General features: G+C 32.8%; 1 protein-coding gene across 1 annotated transcript in view; it reads left to right on the top strand.

Moving 5' to 3' along the window:
- LOC107658439 (serine protease 27-like) overlaps nucleotides 1–287 on the top strand; it is a 7,702-nt gene that overhangs the window by 2,831 nt on the left and 4,584 nt on the right. The gene's annotated exons all lie outside the window — the stretch shown is intronic.

Genomic DNA, 287 nt, shown 5'->3' with positions numbered 1-287 from the left:
CCATTTAACAGGTTTTTACTGTAGCATTTTTACAGTCTTTTACCGTTAAATTCACGGTCATTTTTTACAGTGTGGATATCGTTTGAATTTTATGAATTCCAATTCCGATTCTTATCAATTCCCAGTTTCGATTCCAATGTGGTTTAAAAAAAAATGAAGTCAAACATTAGATATCAAACATATTTATTCTGTGTCTCTTTCTGCAAAACATTCTCGATTAAAGGCACAATATGTAATTTTCGCCGCTGGAGGGCGCGTATTCAAAATAAACAAATAGACAAAGGCGT

This window comes from Sinocyclocheilus anshuiensis, unplaced genomic scaffold (assembly GCF_001515605.1).
Source record: "Sinocyclocheilus anshuiensis isolate Anshui unplaced genomic scaffold, SAMN03320099.WGS_v1.1 scaffold371, whole genome shotgun sequence".
In the NCBI taxonomy this organism is placed as follows: domain Eukaryota; kingdom Metazoa; phylum Chordata; class Actinopteri; order Cypriniformes; family Cyprinidae; genus Sinocyclocheilus; species Sinocyclocheilus anshuiensis.
This window is presented reverse-complemented; position numbering and strand designations above follow the sequence as displayed.